We start from the raw sequence: 21,342 nt of genomic DNA on the forward strand, positions 1-21,342 counted from the left end.
CACAAGACTCAAAGCCTCAGAGCTGGCAGAATTTTTCTGGTAAAAAAGTCAACAATTGTGTTCTAAAGTTCCCAACCCAAAAATCTGAAGGAGTTTTGGGGAAATAAAAGAACATCCTTGCTCAAGAGATGCATAACAAACTGTATTTAAAATATCAAAATCACAGAGAAGGATCATACAACAAGCCCTGTGGAGAACAGATGCCTAAAGAGAATTTCAGGAAGAATTTCTATAAGAGGATGGTTTTGTAAGAAGTGATTTTGTTATTCCCTTACAGTATTTTTTCTTATGTATAGGGTTCCTAAAAAATGAAAATATGGAACCAACATACCCTCCACCTTTTTCCCAAAACTGCTTTCTTTTTATAATAGCATTAGCTGAACCAAATAACACTGCTTAATAAACAAGTAACACATACTTTTAATGAACTCTATGGAATCTGAATTCAATTTGCAATCACAGAAATATTTGATCCTGGATTTGGCAACTTCAATTTATGCTTGCAGGTCAGACACAACCATTAAATCTTTTCCAGAAGTATTTCAAGCACCGAGTTTTGTGGTATTGGTTTAAGTGCTTGCAGAAATGGATCATAATATACTTTTTAAAAAGGATTAATTGTTAATCTGTTAGAAAAAGTTGTTTGAACTACAATTGCAGAATAATTTTCAAGTGTGTAACAAGTGTGTGTGGCCAACAAGAGAAAATTCTGAAAATATTTTTCAGAATTTTATCTCAAAACCTTGACACTTTGATATTTTGTCAGGACCTTGATAAAAGAGAAGTTAATGATTTTAAATATTTTAGAATGAAACCTTAAGAAATTATAACTTCAGCTATATTCCTTGATTCTTTACTAGCTTGTAAAACTCAAATTGAACCCATGCAAACTGAAATAGTGACTGAGAAAACTGCAAAATGTAAAATACACTTTAACCTCCCAATAAAAATCTATAATTATTCATCCATTTTTAAAGCACTGCAAGTGGATTAATAACTTTTCAGAATTACAGCTTTATTTCTATCTCCATCAAAGCAGTAGAGTATGACTGATAAGATGAAAAAAGTGTTTCCTACATTGGAAAACTTTGCTCTTAACATAAAAATGTGATAAGATGGAAAGATAATTTATGTAGTTCTATGATTTAGTTAAATAATTTATCTCTTTCAAGATATATTTTGATATATAATATCATATGAATATGATATTTTAAGAGGCTTTATTCCAGTCTAAACAATTTTTGATGACATATTACATGAGATGCCAACATATCGTTAATGGTCAGTTTTCCTTTTGATATAAATCACTACAATTCTATCATGGAGACCACTGAGTGTGAGATATAAAAAGTATTTGTATAGTTCTTTGAAAAAGAAGTGTTTAATGAGTATGTTTTAATCTGGCACAATTGAGAAAGTATAAACATAATCATTTAAAAAAGAAGTAAAATGTCAGATGCTCAGTAAATGCTTTTTAATTTATAATAATGTACTTCATAATATACATTATACAGCATAATATTTCATCATGGAATAATTTTCTCAAAGGATATTTTATATTCAAATTCAAAACAACTAAACAAAATGAAATTTAAAATCCTACTTTGGGGGGAAAAACCCAATCAAATTCTGTAACAATAAACATGGATGTTTTTTCATACTTTTTCCTTTCAAAATTAACACTGTATTTGTTTGGGCTTTTTTTGTTTTTGTTTTTGTTTTTGTTTTTTTTTTTGTTCCTCCCCTCCATGCTCAATAACAGCCTCTTTTTAATTCATAGAATCTCAGATCATCAGATGAAAAAAAGCTAACATAAAGACAGGCAAATTTCCAACAATCTTAGCTGGTTTTCACTGTTAAAAATCCTGAATTGTGAACACTCTTAAAACCCATAAATTACTGGTTTGGGAAATGTTCCATGTAGGCTGTAAAGAAGAGACATGCAAGGGAAATGTAAGGCTTTTTTTCCCTAGAGTGAATGGATGTCCATTTTCAGATCTGTTCTTTGATCTGCTCTTTCCTTTATGTCTTATACAGTACAAAAACAAAAAAAAAAAAAAATCCAAATGTGATCTGAAATTGGTTGAAATCCAAACAGGTCACCTGTGCAAAGTTGCTTGCACCTTGACAAGGTCCTCCCCCTGTCTCAGCTATGTGGGAGCAGTTCCCAGCCTCTCATGCAAGTCAGGGCAATTCTGCATTCCCTGAGCTAAACAAATACTGCACGAGGTACGGCTTGATGGGGACTTAGGGATGGTTTAAAAACGACAGGAAATCCCATTCTACCAGTACACCAGGCTAAGCAAAGCATTACCTGCCTACGTGCACGGTGCTGCTGTGTGAAAGCTGGGGACAGGCTGCTCTGTTAGCTTTGTGTTCACACACAGGAGGGAGAGGCTAATGGAAAGGATTTCCTATGCACATATCAGGCACAAAAAAAAAAAAAAAAAAAAAAAAAAAAAAGTCTTCAGCTAGTAATCTGATTTTGGAGTACAATTAAAGAAAAAATTACACAAGGTATAGGGAATTAGCAGGTTCCATATCTTCGTATCAGTCCTAACATTAATTTTAGGTACCATATGTCTATGCCATAACAAAGGGCAAACGCTGCAGCTCAGGTAACCAAACACCTCCATGTGTTGCAGGAAAGTCTGTTCCTATTAGCTGAGGAGCATAGATAAATTCCTCATAGCTCATGTGCTCCCTGAGGCAGTATTAATTCATACAAATGATTATTATGGAATGACTATAATAAAAAATGACTAATCATTCATTAATGATTATATTGAGTGTTTTATTTTGCATGGATGACAGCCTTGTGCCAGGCAGTGGGAAATATCTGCTTCCCCTAGCGTTGCCTAATTGTCAGTGTATCAATCTTCATCATGCTCAAGGAAGTGGCCAACATGAACAATTTACTACGACAGATAATACCAGCAGCTATTCCTTTATTTCAATGAAAGGTGCTCATCCCTTAGCCCTGAAGGTATTGGTTTAAAATCCCATTAATCCTGGTTGGGAAATACTATATAATGGACCAACACTTTCCACATAGATTTTGTTAGAATGTCCAGTTAAAATACAGAAAAAGAAGCCCCCTGGTTTCCACATGCTCTTAAAAGATTTTAAGCAAATTATTTTAACATAAGTATTTCTGTCTTCTTTGACTTATTAATTTTAAATTTCAGCCAATTATCAACCACAATAAAGATGGAGAAAGGTACAAAAAATGTCCTTTTTTCTCTATACAGAAATCAAATATTTTTTTTTTTTTTACTGTATAAAAATTTCCAAGCAGCAAATCCCATTCTCCAGTAGCTCTGCCATTATAGATTTTTCTGGTCCCCTCACATCTGCACTACTCCTGTCCAGCATCAGTTTTTGCAAGCCATGCTTCCTCTGGTTCAGGGGGTAGCTGATGAGAAAATGACATTGATTTCCTTCACCCCTCCATGTTCTTGGCTCACCTTCTCCCTCCACATCCAGCTTCCTTCAATTACTTCAGCAAGGCTTTGCTGTCCAGCTCTGACTGTGTTACCCAGACAGGACCCCAGCAGCAGGGTAATTCCTCCCTCCCCTCCCACCCCTGAGCCTGATCCCAGCACTTGTGCAATTCCCTCTGCTGATCCTTGCAAACTGGGAAGGCAAGGCTGCCAAAGTCTGTGAAAGCATCAGCTCTTCCTCCCCTGAGCCACCTGCCAGGGTGCTCTTCACCTGGGGCTGGGCTGTTATGTGGCTTCCTCTGCTCAGATGCCTCTGGGTCTCATCCATCCACATATTTCTGCCTCCAAGTATTTCTCCTGTGGATTTCACCACGTTGTGCCTGGCAGACAGACTGTCACCAAAAGGAAGGGCCAAATTAGGGAGCTGAATGCTCAGAAATGGCCACTCACAAGAGCAGCAGCAAGAGCTGCCTAAAAAATGTATCAGCCTGGAGATCTCCAGCTTCCTTACTTTGGTTTGTCTTTTTCCTGATGCTCTTTGCCACAAAATGGAAATGAGGAAGGAGTCATAGGCACTTTTACTTTCCAGATTAACCAAAGTACTTAAGGATACTTTGTTTGTTTCTTTTTTTGTGGGGAGGGTTTCTTTTGTTTTTGTGGGGAGTTTTTGATTGTTTGTTGTTGTCGTTATGTTTGTTTGAGGTAGTTTTTGGCTGGTTGGTTGCTTGGGTTTTTTTTGGTTTTTGTTTTTTTTTTTTTTTTTTTTTTTTTGTTATCAGTTTTGGGTAGTGTCTCTCAGTTTCTGTGAAGATTTGGTGTGTGGCATAAGATATGTGTGTCTCACACACAGTGGTGTTGCCTTTCCTTTGCTACTATCCCTGGGATCAAAGCTGCCCCTGAGCATGGGATTGGTGGCAGGAATGGCTTTGCTCTCTTTCTTTGCTGTTGAGAAGCAGGTTTGGGTTTGCACTTTCCTCTTGCTTCTTTTTTGGCATCTGGTGCTACTGCACAGAAAGCCTCAGCAGCATAGAAATCAGGCAGTTTCTCCCAAATTTACATTTCTCATGAAGCTTTATTCCAACAAGATCCCTTATTGATGCAGAAGAAGGATGCTCCTGTAGTTAGGGCTGCAGTCCAGGCTTTCAGAGATGTGCTCTGGGCTTCTCATGTGGCTGGGGGATTGTGGTTTCCTAATGTTGCACATGAGCATTGTGGCTGGATGCACTTTAAATGACCTGGAGAACAGATTTTTGACAAAAATGTGCCTTTTGAATAGTTCTGTAGCATGGGTACCATGCTTTACATCCTCACACTATTTCTTTCCTGTGGAGGACAGCAGGGATCCCACAACACTTGCTCTCCAACTCAAAGACTGCATGAATATAATACATATTCCAAACTCCCCAACTGTGGTCATACAACCAGAGTCTAAATCATTGGTAGACATGAATTGAAAAGCTGCATTCCTGTCATAAATGCTTACATTTATACAAATATACCTATATATGTGCCCATATATATGTAAGCACCTTTAGGAACTGAGTTATGAAAATATATTTTAATCATCATCCTATAAGACTTGACAGTCAGCAGCTGCCTGGGTGCAAGAACCTTTTTGTAAAGCTTCAGCAGGAGGAAACAATTCAAACACATCTCAGCTTATGGGAAATAAATATAATTTTGATTCAACATAGCAAAAAGCTTGACAAAGCTGAAATCTTTATCTCCCAAACTCCAAATGCAAGTGAGTCTTCCAAAAGTTTACTGAAGGAATGCCTGACCACTGCTTTACCTCCCAATCCTCAGTTTTCTACTCCTTTCAGATAATAAACTGACTTTCTTGTTCAGGTTAGAAACTGTAAAGCTGGTCTTTCAACATCACCAGCCTGTATGCTGAATCCTAAGCTTATACTTACTGACCTGGAAAAAAAAAAATCCCTGTTGCCTTCTGAATCAGCAGTCATTTCAATGCTGTGCAGAACTCACAGAAGTAGACATACAAAATTTAACACCAGTGCAAAGCAAATGAGGAGCAATCAGAGCGATGGAGGGCTGGAACAAACAGTGTGATGAACCTGAAAGCTTATTTGGAAGAATACTGATAGTCCATTTGAAAGTGAGAATACTGCTTGAAACTACAGAGATTTCTTTTTGGAGGGAGTGGGGGTTTATGTGGAGGCTTTTGTTTGTTTTGGACTTTGCTGCAGAAAAATATTGTGTTGGTTTATGTGTTTGAGAGTCACTTGTGCAAAAATAAGGAATATAAAGCAGTAAACAAAAAGCAGTAAATGCAGCTCTCCATAAGAGTGTAAGTGCCTTGAGACAGTGAATATGGAAAGAAAACTGGCAAACTCTAAACATCTCATATTTTGAGCCAAAGCACTGTGCAGTGCCCAGCATGTGCTCTAGAAGTACCTGTATTCCTCACTGGAGGGAGAAGCCCATTCCCACGCAGAAATTTTATGCTTGAAACGAGGTGATCTGTGGGGTATAAATGAGTCTGGGTATAGAAGCTGCTCTCAGTAAGATCCAGAGCAGGGACTTCAGCTCCAGGACACCGAGGGTAAACAAATCAATAAGGTGAAAAGTGAATGCAGACTTAATAACATTCAAACCCTAAATTTTGTAAACCTTGTAGACTCTGATTAGAACATCCTGTCTCTGAAGTTTTGCTGAGATTGTGTCTTAGAAGGAATTCGCTCTAACTTTCTATTTTGTGAACATCCTCAGGGAAAAAGGGTGAACAGCTGAGAACTGTGGAAGTCAGTAAGGTACCACATTAAGACACAGCAGGTCAGAAAGATGCAATTTTGTGCTAGGCTGCTACAGCATGTAATCATCCTTGAAATGTCTCATTTCTGTCAGGAACAAGTCTACTGTATGAGTGAGTAAAAGAAAGAAGAAACACATCATTCTGAAAATTCAATGTGGTTGATGAGGCACCATAAAAACCCCTCATGTTTGGTATAAACAAACAGACATGACATTATGCCAACAGAAGGATGAGGAAATGCTCCATCAGGAGAAAAGGACATGGAAAGTCCACCTGAAAGAAACAGATTAAAGGAATGGAAACACCAAGAAATGGGGAACAGAGGCAAATGGACCTGAATGTTCTGTTAGAGGGCTGGTAAGGGGCAGCCAGACTCTGGCAATTCTGTCACCCAGAAAAACTGAATAGAATTGATTCCAGTTTTGCATCCCATGAAAAATGGACCTCCAATTTCCTTCTGAAAGGAGCTTATAGTGAGGTGGGTATGAGCCTCTTCTCCCAGCTAACAAGTGATAGTACAAGAGGAAACTGTCTCATGTTGTACCAGGGGTGTTTAGATTGGATATTAGGAAAAATTTAGTCACTAGAAGGTTTGTCAAGCGTTAGAACAGGCTGCCCAGGGAAGTGGTGAAATTGCCATCCCTGAAGAGACGTGCAGATGTGGTGCTTGAGGACATGGTTTGGTGGTGAACTTGGCAGTGCTGGGTTAATGGTTGAACTCAATGATCTCCAATCTAGATGATTCTATAAGAAAAATTCAGCATGGGATAATGAAAATGGGGGACCAAGTCCACCCTGGCTGCCTTTTCTTTTACCTCCTCCCCATGCCCTTCTCTTTGCCTTTTTTTATCAAAACCTTTGGATTACCTTCTGAGATATCATGTAACAAGTGAATTTGAACATGGGGATAAAAGCAACCCATGCTTTGGAAACAGCAGTGTAGGCATGCTGTAAAAATCAGGTTTTTCCTCCAAAATGAGAGCCTAGGTAGACCCTGCCCATTCCTCTGAGGGGCTCAGAAGCCTGGCTGAGCACCCTGGTTGGTGGCTGACAGGGGTGGGTGGCAGATCTGGGGTGACCCTGGTCACAGCCCTCCCTCCCTGTCACACTACCCTGGCCTTATCCATGCTCAGGGCTGCTGTCCTGGTGTTCTCTTCCTGCTGCTGTGGGATCAAACAGGGCCAGTGAGTCAGCCCTCAGAGCCAGGGGAGCTCCATCTCCTGCCAGCCCCACATGGGCACTCACTGAAGTGGGTCAGTCCAGGCCTGCCTGCTTCCCTGGGTGGCTTCTTGGCTTCTGGAGGATGGCTCCCTCTTCCGTGCTGCAATGCTCCAACTGTTAGAAGCATCTGTCCTTTGCTGGCACTCAACACTGGGACCTTGGGGATGTGAACTCATTTTTGAGAGTTAACATATTCTGGCCTCTTCCCCTCCACAGCTCTCCATTTTTCCCTTCAGCCCACCTCCCCCAAAAAAACCCCACCCCAAACCACAATTTTCAAACCTCCCTTCTCTGAAAGAATTGCTATTACTGAACTGTGAAAAGGAGGGGAAAGGAAAAAAAAAATTGTTTCCATGGCAAATTTGCAGGATTTAATCTCAACACAAAAAGAAGAATTTTAACATTCTTTCCCTGTTTTAGAACAGGCTGGATAGCAAATGAAATTGTCTGTTGTGTGTTGGCTTTCAAGTGTATCGCACTGATTTATGTCCACAGAGACTTTGTCCCAGTATTTTCTTATTTTGTTCTTGTAATCAGAAAGTTGCTTATCCCTGCCCTGTGAAGAAGATTAACATAATTTAAACCAAGAGCTTTGTCCAAAAGCTAGTCAGAAGCCTGCAGAGCTTGCTAGGAAATAACCAGGTTTCTAGAAGTTTCTCCCTTCTGAAACCCCCTGTTGCAAGCGCTGATAGCAATGATATTATTTCCTCTTTGGTTCTTCCACATGGTATTGGATGCCATGGTGGAAATCACCCTTTCTTGAAATGCTCCAAAGACTGGCTGCAAATATCTGATTTGTTTGCCTTGTGACCCAAGACATGTTCACTGTATGGCTATAGAGGAGCCTTCAGCTCCCCCTGGCACATCAGAGGTGTCACACTGATTTTGGCTCCAAACACTTATTTTTCCCCTCATGTGAATTCAATCAAATTGATCTTGGAGGAGAGTGCCTTTCTGATTGGCATCATCTGCACACTCTTCATTTTTCCAAGATACAAACACATCCAAACAAAGCCTGCAAATGATCAAAGATGATTAAATTAATGGATCTTTTGTCTTCTGTTTCTTTCACAGTGGTAACCATTCTCAAATGTTCCTGATAAATAATTTCTCTTCCACCCCTCAGCTCCACTTTCTTCTGCAAATCACACAAGTTCTGAGCAGAATATTTACCAGGAAGTGAATCTTCTAGATATGTTTCCAAAAAAGCAGCATGCACACTGTTGATAACTGTGCTTTGCTGACACATTTTCTAGCTTGGCACCCTTTTTATTGAGAAATAATAAAAAAATTGAAATTGTAGGAAAAATATCAGTCTATGTTTAGTTTATGTAAGTGAAACAAGATTCTTGACTTCTGGTTTTCAGCTGGATTGCTCCTCTTACCTGGAGGGATTTTAATGTAAAAGCAAAATCAGTATATGTTTATTTGTAGATAACTCATTGCACAAAAACTTATACATTGAAAAATGTTTAAATGTACAGGTAAAATTGAGTTATATGAGACCAGATTTGTTCTCCAGCTGAAAGACTCTTACTTGGTCTTTCCTTGTATAAGAATATACATGTTTATATATTATGCTAACTTCAAATGTTTTCCTTGAGACCTCTACCATGTTTAGTTAATTATTAGGTCTTAGTACATAGGTATGTCTAAATATCAGCTTTAGGGATTTTTGAGGATCCCAGCCCAGCTTGTCCCCACAGAACAACTACTACTGCAGGCATTATGATCTTTGTAAAAATGCATAGAAATTTGGATTATTTTTTCTCTCCATCAAAATTTCTACACACTGTTCCAAGAAGAAGTAGACCCAACATTCAAACTCAGACCAAAGTTATTGAACCACCTTGCATTTATTAAAAAAAAAAAAAAACAAAAAAACCACACACACACAAAACCAAAACTATTTGTTTGGGCTCTCCTATTTATCCTAAGACACACTGTGCAGGAAGTAAAAGGATCTGTCAATCTTTATTCTGAGATCAGTGTCTGCACTCCAGGGCTGTTTGTTATTTGTGCAGCTCCTATAGATTTTGGTGGAGGTCTGAGTGCTTTATACCTGTGGAAATTCTGTGCCATTATAGGATTTCAAAGACCAAAACATAAGAATCTTCTTGGCATCACCAGAACATAAATAGTGACAGAAATGGCAGTTTCTGCTCTAAAGTACTCACAGTTAAAGTTTGGGGGTTGTTACCATTTTTATTTTTCAAAAAGAAACAATACAACAATCCTAGATATCTAGGTATTACCCTGTTTTACACATAAAAATAGGATTTGCTGCTTCTTATGAATAGTGAATACAAATAAGTATAGCATAAGCACATGCTTGTTTTATTGTATAGACTTCTAAAATGCTTGTGAAATTATATATACATATACTTTTAACTTCTCTGTTGTATTTTTTCTGAAGTTTTAATAAAAGGCTTAATCAACAGGATATAAACATTCAATAGTGTTAAAATATCAGATGCACAGGTAAAGTTCATGTTAAGATAAAATTTTTCAATGACAGTTTATAACAGAGGCACCTCAATTCCGTTGGGTTGGCTCAAGAGCTGCTCAGTCTTTTGAAGAGTTTATTCCAAATCTAACAAGTTATACCTAAACAGAACAGATTCTGAGAAAGATCTTAGGCTAAGAAAGTGAAGTGTTTACAACCCATCTTAATGGGAATATAGTGAAAATGGAATCCATCTGTAAATCATTTGTCATTACACTTCTACCACTGAACTCTTTTTCCTCACTAGCGGCTGGTGAAAAGAAAAAGAAAATAATTTCATATCAACAAAACATGTTGTTACAACCGTTTTGGGCTTTTTCAATACATTCCCAATATAAAGAAGCTTTTCTTTGGCTCTGCTGCTTGCAAGTCACAGAGGATGAAGTGGAAGATGTAAAACTCCATCAGACACAGTTCTCTGGGGATCCCTCATGTTCATCGGCACATCAGCTAATTGTTTTTGCAGATTAATCAAATCTGTATTTGTCCTGAGCTCAATGCAAAGCCAAGTCCTTCTTACAGAGATCTTGATGATTTCATTTCTTTCAGCACACCCAAATTCACACGGTAGCTCTAGAAGGAATTTTTAATTGATGGTAATTGCATATAAACCTCCTAATGAGTCAGATGAGCTCTTGCTTTCCTACTGCATTCCAATGAATTCATCTGGGTGTGGGAGCTGGGGAAAGCTTGTTAAATATAGAGCCCTGGCACTGAGAGACAAATGCAATGCTGCAGGACTGCTGCTATTTCTTAAGAGTTTGGGCTTGGTGAGGGCTGTCCTCGTTAGCACTTCATAGTCTTTCATAACTTTTTTTCTAAATCAAATAGCAGAACTAGAGAGTGCTAAATATACACTAACATGATTTACTTGCTGCCTTCATTGTCATATTTAGAAATACAAACACTTGTGTATTTGTAAGTCTCTTTCTCAGACAGATGTCACTAGCTGTGTTCTAGGCATGTCCATTAAAGGTTAATCTCATTTAAAAGTCTATGAAATACAAAAATTACAAGAAAATCTGGGAAAAATCCCACCAAATAATTACTGAGCTGGCTTTGATTAATTTTTTGCAACAGAGTGCTTCAGAGCAATTGCAATGCTTTTTCTTGGTGCATTAAATACAGTCAATATTAACTGAGTAAACAAAAAATCAGACCTTGAAAGTCTTCTCAGGAAGTATCATTGTCTGTCATCTTTGCCAAAAATACAGCTGCACAGCATATATGGATCTTTACTTTACATGTACTGCTCATCTACAAACGCTGCTCAGTGCACATATTTCTGGAGGTGATATACACTGATTTAATTCAAAGATTTTCTGGCCAATCTCTGTCCACACACACACACACAGAGTACAGTCCATACCTCAGTGTAGCTGTGCTTAATTCATTATAAAAATGCAAGTAGGGCTAATTCAAAAAAACAGAATATTTTCACCTCTATCTGAAAGCTCTGTAGGAGCTCTCTGGGCGACCTGGGATCACACCCAAGTCACTGGACTTCCATTCTGACATCCACCCAGCTGGAAGGCTGCTTTTGCAAGTGCCATTTGCTGACAACACTTTCTATTATGTAGCAGTGAATAAAGTCTGGAGATTGCTTTTTTTTTTTTTAGAAAGAAATTTCAAAGAGCAGAGAGCACTGCAACAAAGGAACAGCCACTCAGGAGTGAGGTCCATGTTCTATACTTCAGAAATCTCTTTATGATAGGAAATCTATCAATTTGATGTGAAAAATACGTCAAAGTCACAAAGTCATGTTCTGTACTCCAGCAGTAAGGCCTGGCTGCAGAATACCCTCAGTCACGCTATGATAAAGAACATTTCTAGTTCTCTTCAAACAACATGCTCTGGGTAAATTGTCAGGATATAGATAAAATTTACCCAAAGATTAATACATGCTGTACAGTTTGGCAATATTTCAGACCACTCTGTACTAAATAACAAATCCTTTAGACTTCTTTGCAACAATTAAAAAGGGGCCACAGAAATTTAATTATGGCCACCATCAGATTATTACTGGTTAAACAGGCTAGATTCCTGGGCTAAATTTTGTTACTTGCCCAAAAAACACTGAAGAAAGTAGTACAGGATGTAAATGGAGAGGGCAAGAAGGCATTTGAAAGGAAAAAGAGTTCAGAATATTTCCTGAGTTTTCAGCTGTAATCCTTTCTTTTCCATAGCACAGCTGAGGTGGCAGGTGATCTATAATGGCTTCTCAGAGGTGTATGGGTATTTGCTGACAGCAGAGGAGTAGGATGATGTGAGCATCCTTCAGGCTCTGTCAGGCAGCACCTTCTTTCCACTCTCCTCAAGCTTGGGTTTATCTTCACCAAATTGTCCCTGTCTCCTCTCCTTGTTCGTGTCACTTTCTTCCCACACGCATTGGTGCTGACTGTTCAGTCAATCCTACAGTTCAGGATTTCCAGACCCAGTCTCCTCATTCAGCCCCTTCTTTCTCTCTTCCTTTTCCTTCTTCCATCCCTGCTCTCATGCACAATTCACTCAAACACACACTCTACACCCACGGTCCATCTCTCTGGTTCCCCATCTGACCTGCCTCTTTCCTTCCCCATCATATCCTGACTTCTTCTCTTTTCATCTGGTCAGGCAAGATGTGATCTGTCCATCTCCACTGGGCTATTCTCTCCTCTGACAGAAAATGGAATTTGGGATTCATGCCCCATAAAGCAGTTGTATAAACTACACTCTTGCAACAGCATTTCTTGGGATCAGGCCCTGCAGTAGTAGAAGTTCTTGAACCTTGCTCATGATTATCCATTTTTCTTCCCCCATCTCTTGAAATAATGTGCCTTTCAACTTGATGTAGCTTTACATTCTCCTGAATGCTTATTATTTGGCTATATTTTAAGTGCTCTTCCAGTTTTCCCTCTGCATGTGACCACCCACTTCTCCACCTACAGTCTCTATAATGTGATTTCTATCTGCTGTAGCTTATAACAGTTTAAATTATGCTAATTGTATTCAGAGATTAAAGTAAAAATCAGTTTGACTATTATTCTGCCCATATACTGTACCAGGGCTGGTAGTTATTCACTTCAGAAATGAACATGGCTAATAAGATAAGAAAATTACACTTGCATACCGTTAGTCAGTTTCATATTTAATTAGCAAGAAAAAAAAATTATTTCCATGTCTTCTTCTTGAAGGAAAATTAACCCTTTTTCTTCTGGCTATGCTCACTGTTGACACTCCATATCATGCTAAGTGCCCTCTCTAACACCTTGAGATTTGATTTCCTAAATCTCTTAGGCCAGTTCAGTAAATAGTTTTCCTTGAAATGCCATGGGCAAACACATCCACACACATCACTGTGGGCCATGGAGGCCATGCCTTGGCAGCACACACAGCAGGGAGCACACTCCCAACAACCTCACTCCTTATAAAAGCACGAGAGTTCGTTCAGCAAAACATTTCCTGGTCTAATTTTGTTAATGTGTCATGAACAGACTGGTCTCCAAATCACTCACAAATTCAAGATTAAACTTCTTAAACATTTACTGTGGCAACAACAACAGAAAAAAAAGTGCTTTCAGGATTTAAGATGGCCATGATATGCTGTCAGAAGGGGCCAACACACTCCCACACTTGCTATAAATAACGAACCCGAACACAAGTACAGGCTGGATTTAACTGAATTTCTTCAATCGCTGCAAAGTACACTTTGCTACATGGTGAAGAGATAATGTGTCACAACACATTTTGCGTAAAGTGAAGAATCTATCCTTGAGAAACGCTTCTGCTTTGGATTTCCCTCCAGCCAGCACCACGGCAGGGTCCCTCTCGCTAAAATTGTCTAAATCTCCATCTGAAGGAAGTGGACACCACCTTACAAAGGGAAACAGAGGCTCAACATCCATATGCAGGTGGGGTTTGCCATGTGGAGCTTCACTCCTGTTGTGAGCAGATGGGCAGAGTGCTCCAAGAGCTCTTGAACTCATCTCATTTCTCTGACACAAGTTCAAAATATGTTTTAAACCCCCTGGTTAGTTTTTGATAAAACCACAGATGAGGGCAGAGAACCAATTCTGCTGAAGGGGATTAATTTGGTTTGTGCATCACCTTTCAGACTATTATGCCCAGGTCCTCGAAAAGCACTTGTCAGCAGTGGTGAAAGCCCTGCTGCCAAGCCAGCCTCCTGTCCTGTGAAAGACAGTTCAGGTGCAGACTGTGAATAAATATAAAATTCTGGACATCATGTGTCCTATGATGTGTTTGGGATGTTGGTAATAAAAGTCAATTTGCTCGTGTTGATTCACTAAAATCTGAATGCTCTCGGTTGCAAATTGCAAATTTATCCCTCTGTGACTGCAGAGCTTAATCCACCATGAGCAGCTCAAACGTTCAGCCAAGTCAGTGCAGACCAGCTATTCCATTTAGTCTTTTAACAGCTTTTTATGGCCACACCTAATTGCTACCAAGGATGTAGGGCAATGGAAAATCAGTCATAACTAATACAGATGCTCTGCCTTTCCTGTTATTGGACTTTCTTTATTTTGTTTGTCTCTGATCCTGCAAAATTAATTTCTTGATCTAATACTTCACACGTGAATACAGTCCCCATACTTTGATGAGCCACAAGCTACATGTCCATATTCATACTAAATACTACAGTTTAAGTTACTTAAAGATTAGGTATATTTTTTATGGCAATTCAGTATATTTGTCTCAAAAAAAAAAAATCTGGAGAAGTCATACCCTTTTACACTCCCTTTTCCAGCAGATTTTAATTTTTAAAATTTTTAAGCACACACATACATACATACATACACACACACACACACACACACACACACAAAGGTAGATTGTTATCCTCCCTGTCAAAAAAAAAGACTTAGAGATGAAGTTTGTATTTTATCACCATTGGAAAAGCTACAGTGCCCTTGTGTAGAACATCAGGAACATTTAATCCCTTAGCACATGCAGGAGAACCATTTTTCGCAATAGCAAAACCTGGCTCTCTGCCTGGGAGGTTGAATGTCTTTCAAGTTAGCATGGTTGTGGAGATTTAAACACCTGTTTTTGAGTTTTTATGATTCTTCTAGTGCATTGAAAGTGTTTCTGGGCACATGACCGACAAAACCAGCAAGAATTTGGAATGGTGTGCGTTTAAGAGATGCAGATGCAATACAGATTAATATTAGTTTTACAATAGCTGCAATTTATTATTCTGGACCATTGCAATTATTGGGAAAATTTTGGGGAAGAATGTGTAGTTGTGGTTATGTAGCACACTCAAGGATGCATGGCTGGGGAAGTACCTTGGCATGGAACTACTCAGGTGAAGGGAAATCTGCTGCAACGCCTTCATCTGCTTAAGTGAGTATTTGTCCCACCCTTTTTTCCCTTGGATCTTCCCATTTCTGTGACTTCCTGTGCTTCCAGGACTGCTCAGCACCACCTTGCCTGTCACACTGTACCACACCTGCCTTCCCACAGGGGTTCTTTTCTCTACCCCCTCTCCTGCCTGCTTTAGTGGGAGGTGTCCATGCCCATGGCAGGGATTCAGATCTTTAGGGTCCCTTCCAATCCAAACCTTCCTGTGACTCTATGAATGGCACTAAAGCAACCACATTTAAAAACAGTAATCTCACAGCAGTGACACTGTATCTCCTTTCTGACATGACCTGTTCAATGCTGCTCTTCAGGAAAGAAGATTTGTTCTCTCCTGGTTCATCAATTAGCAGCTTTGTATAAACCATTCCCATTAATGATTATATCTTCCTGATTCAGGAACCTTAAAATTAAGCATATGACTATTTTTCTGTTGTGTAGCAGCATCAATGGAAGCCTAAATAAGTGTCAGCCCAGCCACTATTCAGTAAGAAGGTGAGTGGGATTAGGCAGAAGGTGTAGGATCCCAATCCAGTTTGATCCCATGGGCACTGTGGCAGTGGCCATATTCTAAATTGGCTTTACCTACTAAAAATCAGCCAGTCTCTTTAAGTCCTGGACTGCATTTTTAAATTTATCCATTTAAGCTTCCTTGGATCTCTGACACTCAATAAACCATCTGCACTCACTTTGAAGAAAAGCATTAAACCCTTCACTCTGGAGGGAAAGTCAAATTCTGCATCAAAATTAGCAATGATCTGCTGTGGTCCAGACATGAATAACACTCAGCTTTACAAGAAATCAAGACTGGGGTTCTGAAATGAAAAAAAAAACTATTTATTGCTTTGCAAAACGAAACACCTCAGAAGATCATTTAATGTTACAGTGGAATGGACTGTCCCTGGGCTCCAGCCCACCACAAAAACCTCAGCTGGGCACTGGGATCTCTGCTCTTCTGTCACCTTCATTCTGGTCTCTTCCACAGTGCTGCCACAGACCCTCCATATGCACAGAAGGAAAGAGAAGGCTCGGGCTTGGCAGAAGATGGAGCTGGATTGGGCTTTTTTTCTGCCGATGAAGCAACAAAATGATTTGTTTTTGCCTGAAGTAATGATTGCAGTGTGACAGAAAAGCAACTGGTGCCAGAAAGTTAATCATCAGACCCTTTGCACACTTGCTTCCCACACCCTGAAAATTCAGCTCTGTGTGTTAGTGCAACCTCCTCATATTGCCATTGCAACCGTGAAACCAATTAACCTGATGTGACCATTCTGGATTTTACCATCATTTTTTTCTGGGATATGTCTTAACTGCAGTCAAGGTATTGCCAGGAAAATGAAATCCATGTTGCTGGATTGCCACTGAACTGCTCAAATTAAAATACACTTCAATATTTTATTTTGTTATCACACCAAAGTATTGATTACCAAATTTATCTACAGATGCTCAAATGGAGATCAACACGGCCACTTAGACATAAAAAAATTACTTGTAAGGATTATATAGTTTAATGGTACAGAAATCCTGTCTACCACTTATTAAAGGTGTATCTGGAAAGGACTGGAACACAGGAGAACCTACAAATCTTGTATGTTGAAAGTTCAAATCCTAATTATTCTTACTTAAAGATATCTCATAGCATGACTCCATGCAGCTGAGGAAATAAATTCCTTACCTCCTTATGAGTCCAATAATAGCTCTTCCTGCACAGAGCAATTGATGAGAGCCTTGCCCAGAGTGCTTTCTAGAGCCCTCTGCTTGGAGGATCTCATCTTTTCAGTATTTGTTATGCTTATCTGAACTTTTGTTTAACTCCTTTGCTCTTCTGCATTTCCCTCTGAAATATTGATTTTGATCAGAGGCCAGAAAGAGGGTGGGGTTTTCCAAAACTTGAGCCATGGCAGCTGGGACTGCAATCATTAAAGACATCAAGGAAGAGGGCGTCCACTTCTCTAGGATCAGCACTCCACTGCCACTGCTGGGAGATTTCATAAATATTCACAGCCATTAGCTAATTACAGACACTTGGATCAGCTCCCATTTTGCTCCTCTTTCGAAAGCTCTTTCTTCACTCATTTCCCTTATCACCATTTGGATTTCTTATTAGAAAACATCAATAGTAAAGAAGTTAAGGAAGAAGTTATAAGCCACATCGATCCCCATCACTTTGTCTTTTGAGATAATTTGGGGAGCCCTGTGTGGTCTGTGCAGTCAGAGCCCATGGGGCTAACAAGAACACTCATGGGGTTAAGGTTCAAGCCCAACCTCCACCCCTCCTACCCCTCGCAGGCTTCAGGTTTATTTCAGAGCACGTCTACACCAAATAAAACAAATTTGGAAAAAAACCTCCAGATACGTTCCTCCTACACAGCTTTAGATGACATTTGCAGCAAGGCAAATATACAAATTAACAATAAAAGAGTATCTCATATCCCTTGAGACCACAGGCTTAGTTTTCCTTAGCAAAACTACGGTTCTCTCTTTTGGAGATCGAGAAGAGCTGGATTCAATTTCAAGGGGCTATTTCACATCCAGTAGTGGATGCTGAGTTCATCTGTAATGCTGGTCCCACAGAATTACACTCCTTCCTCCCACAGGACTTCCCAGCAGGAGATCTGCCATGCAGCAGGACCAGAAGCTCTCCCTCATCTGCCCTCGAGGACATACACATTCTTACAGGCTGGACCCAGAATATAACTTGAAGTAGGTCTGAAAGCTCATCTGGGATGGTCTCAGGACATTTGGATAGGAACAGCTTGTACTTCAAAGTAGGTCAACCAGTATCACCAGAAAAATAAACATCTGGGTGGAGCAATCTTCTTCAGGTGTATGGAATCACTTTCAGTGACATGACTGGGCAAAATGTAGAGATTCAGCAGTACTTGCAGCCTAGGACACATGTGGTGTCAGTCATGATTAATCATTTTCATTGTTGTACAAACTTCTCCCTTGCTTGAGGCTAAGATAGGTCTGGAAATCCAGAAATGCAATGTTGTTTCTGGGTAAGATTTGCCATTCTATTGTGTTTTCTTTACCTGAGATACACAAAGCATGCATTAAACATGAAACAGTTGATCTTGGCAAGGTCTTTTTGAAATAGCTGAATACACTCATGATTTTATGCTGGAAGCTGGGGCATGGATAATGTGTAGGGTCTGGATATTGTCATATATTAGTACAATCAGGCCATCTGTCTGTTTCATTATAGTTATTTAGCAGCAAGTTTTGAAGTTTTTCTTTACTATTTTATCCATAGGCTTATCTGGTTTCTATGAGGAGTTTCCATGGTTCTCCTTGAGTTAGCTTTAAACTAAGTAACTTAGAAGCAAGATAGCTCTGTTGGGTTTGCATCTGGGTTTCTGCCCTTTCCCAAATACCATAGAACCACAGAATGGCCTGGGTTGGAAGGGACCTTAAATATCATCTTCTTCCAAACCTCCTACCTTATGAAAATCCAACACTGAGATGATGGATTTTCCAGTGGCTGCTCATTTTTCACTTTCCCAGGTATCTTATTTAAAGTCTCACTGTCAGTTGCAATATACATCTGAGAGCTTCCTGTTTACCCAAAGCACCTCCAATGGAGATGCAGCTCTTTTTTTGCTGCATGAAAAATGAATTATATTTTGTATTCATCCCAGTGAACCCAAAAATAATGAGAAACTTGCCCAGTACAAGCCAACTTCAGCTCAGAGGTGAAACCTCACAGAAGCTGGCTGGCTTCATAGCATCTAAATTTCACAGCTGTGATTCTCCATCTCCAATAGCAAGAAAGAAGACACAGGTGAGAGCTTTTACCACTTCATCTTCCTTAGTTATGGTTTTACCTAGGATTTTCAGGTCCAGATCCCAGACATTTTAGAAACCAAGGAATGTCAAGCCTGTGTGAGCTCACTATGCCACTCCTTTCTATTCACAACTTCTATTGAATTAATTTTCCTCCTGCAGACTTCACACTTGGGCCTCCCATGGACCTTTTCAAACATTCCTTTTTGTCTCCTTCCCCTCTGTGAGTATGGGGTCACTAAAGCTGGTGAAGCAACAGTAATCAGGGGCGAGCAGTGCATGTTGTTAGCGAGGAAAACCCACCAGGCTAAAGCTGACTAGCTGTGGTGCCCATGTTTTGAAAGCCCATGGCCTGCTCCCCATCTATGTAGTTATCTGCTGAGGCCCCAGGGGAGACTCTTAGGTGGTGAATGAGGCTGCCCAAGAGGGCAACCAGCCAGGGCTGTGGGGTTTTGACAGCAAAAAGAGAACAGCACTGACCTGAAGCAGATGGATCTGACTGGAGCAAAAGCCAAGCTCAAGGTGCATCAAACATAGGTAACCTGCACCTTGCCAGAGCACCTGGGACAACATCTATCCCTGGGACTCTGCACTGACATGGAGCACACCAGCCCTCTCCTCCTGCATGCCTCGCTGCGGGGGGATAATGTATCAGGATATGTCATTGCCAGCACCCACGGGAAATCCCAAGCCTAAAAACCCCACAAAAGTATTTTATATCCCCACCTACAGCAATATTGTAGGCTATAAATTTTGTATGTGGTCACTGTGTTCTTCCAGAACATGTAGGCGGCTGTCAGCTTCCTAATCCTGGATTTATTGGCAGCAATGAGATGAGAGAGGAGGCTCATTTCAGGGACCAAGAGGACAAACCTATTCTTGGCACTTTGGAGGGCTTTCCTGATGCTGGTTAGATGCACTGGAGTCCCCATGGGGCCCCATGAATGTCACTCCTCCCAAACCTGAAGACAATCCACCTCTGCTAGCAACGCCCTCATGTTTCCATTACAACCAGCCCTCAATTCCCCTTCCTCTCTCATTCCCACATTTTGGACAATAACTCAGCACCTTCACTGCTACTGATGAGGAGCTCAGACAGAGGAGACAGCTCAAACTCTGTCTCCTTGCAGGGAGGCAATTCCCAGGGCAGCATCTGACCTCTGAAACAGAAGACTTTGGAAGAAATGTCAGTGATGGACTGTGGCTGTGCCATGGTGCTTACAGGTTGGTTACAGCTCCAGGATCTCCAAATCAGAGCTCCTGGTGCCAGGTTTGGATTTATTACCAGGTTAACATGAGTTTCCTCACTGTCCTCCACAGATTTTAGCATTTATTTCAGAAGCAAGAGGAGTGTTTCTCTGTTCTTACCTATGAAGAGTGCCTTTATCTGGAGTGCTCTTCTATGAAAACCAGGCAAGAAAACATTCCAGAAGAAACTGAAAAGCAAGGAAACCCAGCACTTTCTTTACATTATTCACATGGACTCTGCTACCTACAGAATGTCAAGCACAATTTGTGTGTCTCACATTGTGAAAACATGTGAGCATCTGGCAGGAGGTCACAACTTGCCTATGGCTGGTATGAGCGAGTGGAACTCTTGCATCCAGCAAAGAGCAACAAGTATTATGCCATATAAATAAGTGACAGCTTTGGAAATGAATTCATTTTAAAAGAGCCTGTCAACCTGAAACCTGTCCACTTTGCAAAAAAACATTTCAAAACATTTTCAGGTTGATATCTTCCCTGAATTTTCCCCATCACTCTTAGTATGTAATTTCTGTATAATTTAAACTTGCTCCCTCTTGCTCTGCTGTGAAGAATACACACACACACAGACACAAATCTAGAGGAAAACCAATCATGCAGATTTACATGGCAAGACAAAACCAGGAATGTGTCATAACTGAGGAAAAGCTATCAAGAGAAATCAACTCAAACCAGAGAGGGAAGGCAGGAAAGTGTTAGATCTTGTAAAACAAATTTTTAACATACCTGTAATAAAATCGAGCCTTATCTGTTTTATGAGGACAAGCAACTCCAATTCTGTAAGCTCTGCACAGACCTCTAAACCAATGCAGAGTTGCACTATTTTAATTTATTTTTGTTTTGTTTTATTACTGACTAAGAGCACAACTCAGAGCAGATGACAAATTCACATGCCTTAATGCAGGGAACTGGGTTTTCACAGCAACACTACTCTGCAGCAGCACTGATTCCAGGCAAAAGGGTCTCACCAGGCTCTTTTGCATTTCCCA

Source organism: Vidua macroura, chromosome 2 (genome assembly GCF_024509145.1).
Source record: "Vidua macroura isolate BioBank_ID:100142 chromosome 2, ASM2450914v1, whole genome shotgun sequence".
In the NCBI taxonomy this organism is placed as follows: Eukaryota; Metazoa; Chordata; class Aves; order Passeriformes; family Viduidae; genus Vidua; species Vidua macroura.